We start from the raw sequence: 12,592 nt of genomic DNA on the forward strand, positions 1-12,592 counted from the left end.
TGGATGATTCTTGTCCTTTGAGGATGATGTCCTTGAAGACTGGCCAGCTCTCCATGGCTCCTGTGTCTCCTACAGGATCCTACCTACCAGTTCCCTGAACAACCAGAAATCTAGTCTCCTGAGGTCCATGGCTCTTTTCAGCTGATTGTCTCACTCAGTTCCCTCTGGATTTTAAACTCTACCATCTCCTTGTCAGTGCTGCAGCTGTCACATCTCCAACTAGTCCTACCTTAATCATGAGTATAGCAGGTTCAGAAAAACATCTTCTCTAGTCCAGCACCTGATTTAAAAATTTATCTCTGGCCACCTCCAGAAATCTCCTACATTGATTGCAGGTGTTGGGAGCCAGGGTCTGTGACCATGAGACTTGTCCACCTCCTTCTCTGGGCCTCTGACCTACAGCGTCGCAACCTGTTCTCAACCACAGGGCAAAGCTCTAAGCATTGAAGCCACTGCTCTCCCTAGATAGCAAATGTCCCTTTTTGTTACCTATGTTACCTAAACAGCCTGTGGTTCCCAGCCTTCCGCAGGGCTGAGAGACAGCATTCTTAATCATATTTTTAATGCACAATTTCTCTATTTTGTTACCAAAAAATCTCATTCTGAACCATCAGCAAATTCTTGACTAAAATAAACTCAGAGCACAATCCTCATTTTTATCCCTACTTATCTGTCATGCACATCATTTAGACAGTAGGATGTAAGCACAGGGGCTCATGTCTTGCCTGTCAGGCACGTTGCATTGCATGTTGTGGACCAAATTCACCTCTGATAAATCTTCATTGTAGTCAGCAACTGCATCACTCAAGGCTTCTGTGACAAGCCTCAGTTGTAGTCAATCCACAGAATTGCTCTAGGTATTCCATCTTCACAGAAGGTTTGCCTGTGTATGTTTCCTTGATTTATTTTTACCCTGAACTGAAAATCTCCAATACATCATTTACCATGAAACTCGCTGTTACAAGAGATGAGATTATGAAGAATAATGACTGACAGAAGCAAGTTGTTTAAAAATCATTAATGCACCTCAATTAAAATGGTTATTAATCTTCCCTTGAGAATAGTGATCTATATTTCAGGTCCACAATTTTTGCTCTTTTCAGTTTTTCTTCTTTCCTTTCTTTTCTGTATTCATTGTCAGCATCAAAGTTGATACCTGAAGATTTGTCCAGTGGTGTTGCTTCAGGCTTTAGCTGTCAAGCAAATTTAAGGAATTACATGTAGATAACAGGAGCAATACTGTTTCCAGAGGTCTAATAAATCAGAGCAGCTGTCCTCTGCTGGGGACTCCAGTGTGATCCTACATACGGACTGCAAGACCAAACACACCTGCGCCCAAGGAAAGGGGTGGTTTTAAGTCCTTGGGCTGCCTTAATGATACCAAATAGACCATTTGCTACTGAATGAACATTCTGTGATTGTTCCTGATGAATAATTGCTATTAGAACAAGCCAGGGTATTTCATGGAAAAGAAAGTTTCCTGCTTGTCATATAAATAAATACAACCATAGCATAACTTTCTCAACCCCTGAGATAAACTACTGCTAGATTTACTGCTAATGTTGAAACAAATATTTTTATTCACTTCAAATGAAGTAAACCTTATGGATTAGCCAAAAGCTCAATTAAACAATGAGATGTTTAACATTCTTTTTGGCATAATTTTTTAATTTTCTTGCTCTCAACTCCAATTCACCCTAAACATGAATGAATGATATTTAACTTTTTAAAGAACTATTCCCATAATTTGGGGTCATTACAAAATATTAGTTCATCAAGGAGGAAGTTTATCATTATACCTCAATAGCTGAAATTTTGTTAGAACTGGGGGAAAAAAAAAAAAGCTGTGCTTTTCAGCCTCGCTGTCCTACAGATTTGCAAAGCATTTGAATATTTCCAGCCAGTATTTAATTCTGAAAATTTATATGGGCATGCGAAAGTGGAATTTAAGGTAAAGATTTTTAAAACTGGGTTTGTCTGAAACCACTCAGGTTCTTTAAGATATTTGCTGAGTGCATGGCATATTATTAGAATCAAAGATAACAACATATACTGAAAGATCAAAGTAACCTGAGAAAAAGCTCCTACTATCTTGGATAATCATAAAGAAAAAAACCCTGTCCTTTTCTTAAAATAATATTGTGGCAGATTTTGGCAGCTTCCAGAACATTAACCATTGCAAAACAATAAAGGCTTTCCTAATAATGCCTACTATCTAGAATCTGAATGAAGGCTTTGACAGGATTTATACATGAATGTGTCACATGAATCTGTGCATCTGTGGCCCTAACCATAGCTAATACATTTGCATATCTTCATAGGAATTTGGAGTATTGTGGGAATATTGTAGACAGGAAATTGGAGTATTACAATTTCTGTTAAAAGTGGCTTGGGAATATTTTTTTAAGAGATGTTGTGAAGAAGTGCATCTAAAAACACATCTGTTATAGCATCCCACAAGGTCTATGAATCTGTACCATAGTAAAGCGTATCAAGTTATCTCTTTTCGATAGACAATCAGTACACCTGAGAGCCAGCCTTTTCTGACAGGGCCATTTCATCTGATAGAGTATCAAATGGCTTGTTGATTATTCTGACTTCAAAGGCCAACAGTGCTGATATCTTCAAGGTGGTCTGTAATGCCTGAGTGATGAGGCCACCTGTCAATGTGACTGCAAAATTAAAGAGAATCTGTTGGGAAATGGAGGGTAAACTTCCTCTCTCTCAGATTAGCCTGATTAGCCTTGGACAATTTAACTTCTACAAATCAGTTTTGTAGCTATGGGAAAATTATTTATCAGTGACAATTTTTTTTTCTTTTTTTCTTTTTTTTTTGTTAAGGGACGCTGTTTATTATGAGCAGTTCTGTAAAATGTGCTCACCTACTTCAGAACCAGGTTTCCGCTCACTGAGTTACAAAATAAACAGAATTCTTCTTCACTTATGTCAATGCTTGAAATGATTAATTTGTTTTGAATGGTAAAAACACCTATTCCTCCACCACCTTATTCTCTTTGCTGGTTTTGATAAAAACGTTCTGTTGAAGATGATAGTGCAATGTCAGGAAATAAGTCAGACAAAAAGGTTTTGTTCACTGTATAATAAGCTTGTGACCTGTAAGAATTTATTAGCTAACAATAGCTACGGTATTTTAATCTTTCTGATGGAAAAATGAACAGTATTTTGTGTTTGAGGAGGAAAATAAAGGTGGGACATAGGCTGATCTTCTCCTCATTGAAATAGGGAGAAGGAGCCATTAAGGACTTCTAAGGTATGTAGGAAGGTGAGGATTATCTGTTGCAATATAGGGCATTTTTCTGCTTTTCTTTGCCTGTTATCATCAGTAAAGCAGGAAACCACGAGGGGAATCTCAGTGTTAGTAGATTAATACAACTTGCTGATTTTCAGGCTTTCTCATAACCTGCTCACTGCTGCTCCTCTCCCAAGCAGCCAGTGGCCATCCCTGTCATGACCAGGAGTGCACCCACTCCATGGATGAAATGGAAGCAACTCCATCACCTGACATGTACATCTCCAGAGTGCAGATAAACATCAGGTCACCCACTGAGGCTGCTTAAATACTGTTTTAATGTCGTTCATGTGCTAGAAAAAGGGGCTATCATGTTCAGCCTTCCAGTGTTCCCTCTGCAGTCCACTATTTTGGGAAGTTCAGACAGATCTGTTGTCAAGTCCCAGCAAGGGAAACGCTGTGCAGCCACTCAGTAAAATCTTTACCCGTGTAAATATTTAGCTCCATATATAAGAGCTGATTTTAACAAGTCATCCATCAGAAGCAGAGGCCTCACCTGCCAGTGAGATGCTTTGCATCTCTGAATCATAATCCCTTGCAGAGTATAAATAATCATAAGGGAGGCAGAACAGAGAAGAACAATGTTGGCATGTGAATAAGTGCATAAATCAGTCTTAACATATTTTGTCTGGAAAGGTGTAGAATTATTTAAAAACGTTGCCTGCTTAGTTCCTGACAGGGATTAGGTGGTGTGATCGCCTCCGGCAGCAGCAGCACCACATCCCTGTCCTATCTGCTCAGCCCGTCCTGGGGACAGAACGTATACTCAGGTTGGGGGGGTCTCACTATGCAGTGATCTCACTTCTGCACTGGCAGAGTCAGTCAGAGACATCAGACTTGCTGCTCATGTGCAGATCAAGTGTATCTTGGCAGCTGTCTGTCAGTGACCTTTTGAGCTTAGATCCTTCCTTAAGATGACACCAAGGCCACTCAGTACATGTGGATTTTAATGACCCAAGAGACTGCTTCCAGCCCTGTGTTCCAGTAACTGCTCTGAGATGTGCAAAACTAAAAACCTTCAGGTTCAGAAGTGTTTTTTCTGTAAATCTTCATGACTGAGCAGGAGTTTATCAACCCAGATAAAGTCCTGCTGGTAACTTAAGTATATAGTGGCTGTTTCTTTAATAAATCGCCTTTTACTATGGTATGTACTTGGACCTGTACCACATTTGAAATTTCTTGTTAGAAGAACTGACATTTTAACTGATACAGTCTGGATCATGTACATTTACTGCTCATCACTCCTTAGCAGGGTCCTTTGATAGAGCTGACAGCAAACTTTGTCTACTATTCGTTTATTTGCACACTCAATTTTAGAATACATTAAGCAGTGGATATGAAGAGGAGCAGGACAGCATTATCAATATGCACATGTGGCTTGAAAAGAGAGGTTTGTGCTTCTTCATTTAGCCCTAACAGGGAAATCAAATCTAAACTGGGGCTGCCACAACCTGCTGTTAGAACAAGTGGTTCTCTTGAGCCAGAGCTAATGAGGCTTATTTTCCTTTAGATTTTGATTGACTTGGTGTCTAAGAAATCTGATAGATATGTTTACTAGATCTCTATCATACATATATACTTCTGTGACTGGTAAGCTATGCTGCAAACTGTCCCTCACTTGGGGCACCTCTCAGGCTTTCCTTCTCTACATGCATATAATATTTGCAGGAACTTAATTATCAGAAGGTGACTGTTCATCTGCCAGTATTGACTGAAACCAGGCAGCAGGTGCAGACACTGTTCTGCAAAGGAGAGAGAGACAGAAATACAGATTTAAACACACATTCACACAGAGACATGGTGATTGCATAAGACTGACTTCAGTGGGAAATTAGCCTACAATGACTAAGACTTTTCTTTTTTAGCACTAAAAAACAAAGCTAGAGAGAGAAGGATGAAACAAAACCAGCAATAATTTGGCATAGCTGATGACATACAAAGTCAGGAGCAAAAAGAAGAGACACACTCCTTCCTTTTGACTTTTGATATTCATTTTCTGATGAGCAGGGAACCAATGTCCACAATAGATGGCACATGCTAATAACTGTCTTGTCATGGCACAGTGTGCCCTGCTGTGCTCATCTTGAAAACTTAACCCCTCCTCCCAATAATCCTGCTGCTTTCTGTGTCAGTCACAAAACAGTGACAGAATTTCAGTATCATTTGGTCATGCACGGATGGTGTGTTGCTGATTCTGGTTCTTCTGCAAAGTTCATTGATTAGTTCAATTAACTGTCTCTCTGGAAACCAGACTGTAAATAAGGTTTTCATAATGTGGCACCTAACAGGCAAGACAAGGGTAAGTTTCCCACCTGTAAGAGACAGGGCTTCTACTGCTCTGGCACACAAATAAGTATCTGAAGGTCCACAGATGTGAAAATGTGTGGACAATAAGGTATGGGGTACTGATAATTCAGTAACAGCACCAAGAGAGCTGATTTTGTTCTTCCAGCAGTGGGCAGAAGAAGCCACAGGATTTCTGCGTAATACTGTAGAGCAGGATTCCCAGAGGAGGTGACCTTCTCACATGAATTAAAGCTACTGGAAATAACTCCCTACAGACCACCTCAAACTAGACACAGCTGGTCCTGCAGCACTTTGTGTTTTTCATATTGAACATACTTGATATAATTTTAGGGTTATGTTTGCACTTCTAGCATGGGATATCAACTTCTTTTGTCTTTTTTAATTAGTCTTGGGATATTATTTTTATTAGTGAACTTTTTCCTTTCAGAAAGTTATCAGAAAAATATGAAGGGCTTACAGATGGCATTTCATTTTTTCCTGTCTCTTTTCTCTTTCTTACAGGAATGGCTGCAGACATTGTGTCCGAATAGCACCTGGATTAACTGAATAAAAGTAGGAAATAGTTGTAATCTGTGTTGAATGACCTATAGCATGAAAGGATGCATTTCCTAGGCCATGAGAAATCTAATTGCTAGTGTGTGAATGTTGGCATTACTTTCTGCAGCTCTGTTGTCTTCAAAATGTCATCTCATGCTGAAAACTGCCTTTAAATGCCACTTTTCCTGCATGGAGAAGAAAGACTGTCTTTACTTGTCCCTTCTAGTTTTGTCCTAGTGATTCCAGAAGCAGAAAATTTCTGTGTTCTTTATGTATGTCTATTTTTCTTTCTGATTTTACTAAGTAACTATAAAAAATAACATTATAAAATAAGGAGCTGATTTCCTTATTTGCATGAATAGCATATTAATCTCACTATTCTATATCTGCTGCCCTTCAGTTATTTTTCTTTCTTTAAATTTTAGAAGCACTACAGTGCTTTCTAGCTATTGTTATTTTTAATTCTAATGCCCTTTCTTCTACTCTCCAAACAAAATAGTCGTCGCATATTTAATTTTTTCTCATATTGAGGTCTCTCTGGTTCCCATGACTTTAATTATTTTTGTTATTTTTTTCTTTGGATATAATATGCATATTAGGCTTAAGCTCTAAAAAATCAGTCATTGCCTCACTAATCTTTACTGAGTTTCCGTCCTTCTGTTGAAATTTTGTCATACTTTGTTAACTCAAATCTGGATGCAAAAACTTCAGAGGAAGATTCTCCAAGCAGAACTTCTCTTTTTATCATAATAACCTTTTATTTTTACTGTAGTTGAGCAACATACTCCATCCTCACGCATGTGCTTTTCCAGCCCACTCAGTTCCCCTCTTTATCTCTGCATTCTACTCTTTATTCAGAAGTGTACAGCCAGCACAACTATTTTTAGCTCTTCAATATATCATTTAACATTTGCTCACATTGAAACTCATCAACTATTTCTACAGCCATTCCCCTAATGTGTTTAAATATCACAGAGAACAATCTAGACCACTTAAAGTATTAATGTTACTTAAGATTTTGCTTTCATCAGCAAAGTTTGTCAGTGCATAGAAAGAGCATTAGGATCAGCTGCTGACACCTCTTCCCTGATTTAATCCAGAAATGATGGGCTCAGAAATGTATTGACTAATAGTTAGCAAGAGATGTCTGGTGCACATTAAAGAAAGAACAATTAGCTCTATCATGAAAAATAAATGCATCTGAAATTTGTTATAACCACAGAAGAAAGCTGAAGATTCTTCCAGTTCTGTCGAGCTTTATAATCGTATCCAGCAAAGCATCCCAGCAGGTTATTGAGACACAAGGAGAAGTAACTCTGTTTTGTTGGCTGGTTGAGAGGATTAAAACTGTACTCAGCTGTATGTAAAGCAAGGAAATTAAGAAGTAAATGTTCTATAGAGGAAATTTCAAGTAAAAGATGACTAAGGAGACTCTTTCATTTGTTTGGTGTAATGCAGCTTCTTGCAGAGATTGTGCACACACACAGCTCTCTGTGGACAGCATTGCATCTTTCAGTCTCTTAAAAACACATGCAGAATGTCACGTAGGGGATGCAATGCTGAATGCATTGTGCTTGCTCCAGGACACCTGCTCCCAGATGTGTTCCAGCTGTCTGTGCTAGCTGCTTGATTTCCAAGGAGACACAGACACCTGAGGACAGGTATGAAGATAATTATCCTGCTGAGTAGGAAACAGGTTAGAGAAAGCACCGAGGAGCATCTTAAATCTTACCCTCTTCCAACATAATTGGCCATCTACTTGGGATTCTTACACAAAATCTTTCCCCAAAGGTGACACCTCACTTATTTTTAAAGTCAAACAAAGCAATATAATATTTATTTTGAAAAATGAACAGATGGAAGAAGAGAGAGGAACACAGTTCACAATTAATATTCTACCTACTGAAGCCATCCTGTGTGGTGTGAGTGACCCAAATGCTCAGATTCACCCTCTTCAGCTCTCTCTCACCTCCCTGAGTTCCCTGGACCTGGAGGCTATTCCTGGGCTCATCTTTCCTGTTTTCTCTGTCCACCACATGGGAAATACTTTTCCGATGTGGCCAGAACAAACATGTAAGAGAGAGTGCATAATCACCTAAGGGGAGTGGAAATCATCTGGATGCCAAATGATTTTTTTTTTTTCCAATGATTTAACATAAAACGCAGAAATAATCCCCAAGTAGTTGTAGGAGAAGGTGAACCCAGAACCAAGGCTTCTCTCCTAGTCACACACTGAGTGCCCTAACCACTAGACTATGAGGTTGTGCAGATCTCTTTGCCTCTAAGAAGGCAGATCTCTTTGCCTCCAGACACTTGTGATGGAAGATGAACAGCATTTATGCCAAATTTCCTACAATATATGCAAAGACCTCATGTTTAGGGTTTCTTCTGTGGAAGTTTGGATTTTTCCATCATTGAAGATAGGAGAGGTTGGGTAACTGCTCTGGTCTTTACGTATTTAAGCAAGAAAAAAAAGGACAACTGCTTCCTTCTCAGCTAACTTCTGTTAAAGAAAAAAAAAATAATATGTTTAGAAAATTCTTAGTGGCTTGACTATTCAAAGGGAGTTAAGCAGATAAGCCTCTTGTTTATAAAGGTCTATTAAGTGTCAGTAAGTAATTGGAGTGGTGATAACTGAGCAAGTTTTGAGCATCAGAGTGAGAACACGGGGAACTTGAGGTTCCTGCAGAGCTGTAGGTCAGCAGTGAAGGGTCTTTATGGTAGAGCCACAGCTGAGCAGTGATTTTCAAGACTAGAGTTTTGTTCTCACATGACTACATGTTGCTCAAATCCTTCTTTAGGTACCTACATGTTTTTCTGAATCAGCCCTTAGTAAAAACAAAAGTGGCTGAAACCAGAAGATGTCTAGCATTTGCATGTAACACTATTTTTTTGTCAAATGCCAATTTGGTTGCTACATCATTGTTCACTGTGTTCACCAGTTTGAGATAGAGTGGAATGGTCTTTTATTCCCTAAGACCCTTGTGATTTCTAATGGAGCCACATTTTTCCTTCACCCTTCCAGACAGATTTACCTTCGACACAGTTTATAAGATGACTCAATGTACTTCTTCTCATTGACAACTTTATATTCATAAATGCAAATCTATTTTCCAAAAACTGAGTCAATTTACCCAGTCTTCTCATGCAATTCACACAGAGTTGGATTCGGTGCTGAGTATTGCAAACTGATTACTAGAATCTTAATGGCTCTTTACTTATGAACAAGGCACATATTGATTTAAAAAGCAGTTTGAATTTTGAAGGCTGCATGCGTGAAACAAATACAGTATGCCACGATGCAGAAATGCAGGGCAATTAATAACGTGACCTAAGAGAGTAAAATCTACCTTGAAATAGCCAAACACATAAGTGCTACTAAATCAAGGCCTTTATTTTCCTGCCTTTGTCTTTCCAATGTTTAGTTTCACAGTAAATGAAAGGGGCTATTTGAAGTAAGGGAGAGGAGAAGACAGGTCTGTGACCTCTAGATAGACCGTGGAGATCAAAGGCAGTCTCCATATGTGTTAGATATTATCTTTTTAGGGCAAGTAGGCATGATGTTTTGTGATGCAGTAGTGTGGAAACACACAAATAGCCTGGTTAGTGACCACTGAGAGAAGAATGATTGACATTGTGCTGGAGAAGCAGTAGTAAAACCAAGAAAAAGAGATTTAGTTTTAGTTTACACAAGGGTCCTTCAAAGCTCTGTAGTGCTCAAATACTGATGAAATAGAAAATTTCTGAGCTTACATAAATACTGTAACTTACATGTAAAAAATAATAAGTTGCTACAACTGACATTTGAAAGTCAATGTCCTCTATAGATCTGTTAGTTTAAGGTACTTAGGAAACTGCTGTTTCACAAGACATGTATCTTTTTGTCAGTTCATTTTTTCCTTTTAAATGCACATACGATTTGGACTGTCTTGATTCCTTGTGTGCACTTTACTCATTGCATTACAGAAGGAACACTTTCAGTAGAAAATTATAGAACTACTGGACAAAATGTGATTTTGTTGTCAGAACAGTGGATGCACACAGCAAAGACCCTGCTCAATTGCTGTCAACACAGAAAAGCATTTTAGCAGGGGCGAGATGTTAGGGACGTGTGTCCCTCTGCATAGAGAGGTGAGTGTGGTGAGGGCTTTACCTGGATCGGGCTCTAGTTCAAGCAAATGACCAACACATGTAACCTGTCTCCATTAAGTTTTCCTCTCTGTGTAGGGATACATAATAGTATTATTCCCTCAGAAAGACCATGAAAATTCCTTTGTGTAAACTTCCAAGTCTGTATTGAAAGGGGTGAAGTAAAAGTGAGACGGATTACTGCTCAGGATATTCTATTAAACTAAAGACATCGACAGCTGCCCAGGAAGCCATGCTGAAAAACAAAACAAAACAAAAACAAAAAAAAACCCAACTCTTTATTTTTGTTCTGTTGCAAAGTATGTTGATAGGACAATGTTGTCAAATAGCTGAATATCATCAAAATCAGCTTAAGAAGCCTTAATGCTTCGTCTGCATAATGTCAGTCACCAGTCTGCTCTTTTGAAGTTCCCAGTTCAAGAGCAAATGTAACCAAAGGTGAATATGGTTACAGACTCAAAGTTGAACTTGACCTTTAAGTAACTCTTTCACTTTCCCCACTTTCCTTTCCAATTTATCATTCACTCGGCAAAGCTGGAAAATGTATTTGTTCCTTTTATTATTGCACTTTTTTCTTTTAACATGCTTTTTGCTGGTGTTGTTCTTAACTTTCATTTTTATCTTCTTGTTATTTTTCTTAAAAATATATTTATTTTTAACCCAGAACACCAGATGTATTTAGTTGATTATCCAGTTTATTATATTCTTGGGTATATTCAGGATCCCCAAGCACCTGCAAATTCCTTTGTTGTAATCACAGAGTATTGTGAGGCCTTTTTTACAACCTATTACAATAGCTGGAAAAATTATTTCTTTTTAGTATTTCTGAAAATGAATGTGGAGGTCCTCTTAACTTACAATGAGATGGAAAATACAGAACAGTGAAACCATGACTTATGTGGAATGCAACACACATTCTTTAGTAAACCCAAATATAACTGAGGGCAGTTCATAATCTTTTTACACTGAGGCATGTCCCGTGCTTTGTTGTTTTTGTTGACCGGAGTTTTAAGAGACTGCTGCATCACTCTTTGCAGTATTCAGCTAAAACTTATATGTAGGACATGCCTACAGAATATGCTTGGCTATACATCAACTCCGCTTTCTGTACCTGTTATACATTTTAGCCGAGGTCAGGACCATCTGCAAGCAAAAACCACATGCCAGTACAGACCTGCCTAACCCACAGAGAGGTTGTGTGTTCCCTTCTTAAAGGCTGTGGATGGAAAATAACGGAGTGAGCCACGCAGAAACTCAGCCTGTAGTCAGATGCTCACTTGCAAAAGAGCAGTAGCATTTTAAGAGGTTACTGCCTCTCATCAGTTCATTATAATCCTTCACCTGAGACGAATTACATGTCCCTGTGACAGCTCTTCATCTATGTCAGCACAGAGTAGAAAAGATTAGATTAATTCATTGCTGAAAGAGGTTTGAGCTGACTGACGTTATTCACACTGAAACAGAGCCAGGCTGTAATTTGTCTTTGCTAGAAGAGTGTTAAATAACAAATGAAGGATGCAGAAGTCTTGATCTGATGCACCTTTTGTACTGAAATTTTGACTTCCCAAATCTTGGTTCCATGGGAGGTGACAGTGGCTATTGTGAAAAATGACAGGCCTCAAATTATTCCTTGAGGGACTAGGGGTGTCTGTTGAGAGAGTTTCAGATAAAAATAAAAATGGACACTGGCAAGTCAGGCCTTGGTACTAGTTCAGATTTTAAATAGCAGTGAAGATACAACTGCAATTGCATTTTCTGTCTTGCAAATACTGGACAGAAAGACTTAGAGGCAGAATGGCCAGGTACTCCAGCACCAAGCATGGGAAATCATCATTCTGCCAAATGTTTGGTGGATATACAGATATTTCTAGCTTGCATTGTTCAACAGTATTGCCACCAGTTGATCAATGAGATCCATTAGGCAGCTAAATCAGCTCTTGACAACCACAAGGATGACTGTCACAATATAGAAATGTTGTAACTGAATAACTGGAGTAAACTATGTTCCCCTCAGTGGGAAAATATCTTTTTATGTATAATATAGCCACTCCGGTACTGAGGTTCATTCTGTGCAATTTATTTTTGAAGTCTGGGTGGAACATAGAAATGTTTTAATTAGATACCACAAAAGGATTATATTATCTTCTGTGAAAATATTTACAATATATCCATTCAAACACTTCACAAACAGCAATAAATAACTCGCAGAACACCAATGTGTGAATAAACACATCAGCTGATCTTTAGACTCGTGAAGGAATAGACTTCTCAGGGTTAGTTATACAGGAG

Source organism: Streptopelia decaocto, assembly GCF_964273445.1.
Source record: "Streptopelia decaocto genome assembly, chromosome: 2".
Classification (NCBI taxonomy): Eukaryota; Metazoa; Chordata; class Aves; order Columbiformes; family Columbidae; genus Streptopelia; species Streptopelia decaocto.